A 288-nucleotide genomic window follows, 5' to 3' on the forward strand; every position below is an offset into this window, starting at 1 on the left:
ACACGCCTCCATCATGTCTCTAACACGCCTCCATCATACCTCTAACACACCTCCATCATACCTCTAACACACCTCCATCATGTCTCTAACACGCCTCCATCATACCTCTAACACGCCTCAATCATACCTCTAACACGCCTCCATCATACCTCTAACACGCCTCCATCATACCTCTAACACGCCTCAATCATACCTCTAACACGCCTCCATCATACCTCTAACACGCCTCCATCATACCTCTAACACGCCTCCATCATGTCTCTAACACGCCTCCATCATGTCTCTAAC

This window comes from Austrofundulus limnaeus, unplaced genomic scaffold (genome assembly GCF_001266775.1).
Source record: "Austrofundulus limnaeus strain Quisiro unplaced genomic scaffold, Austrofundulus_limnaeus-1.0 Scaffold3592, whole genome shotgun sequence".
Lineage (NCBI taxonomy): Eukaryota > Metazoa > Chordata > Actinopteri > Cyprinodontiformes > Rivulidae > Austrofundulus > Austrofundulus limnaeus.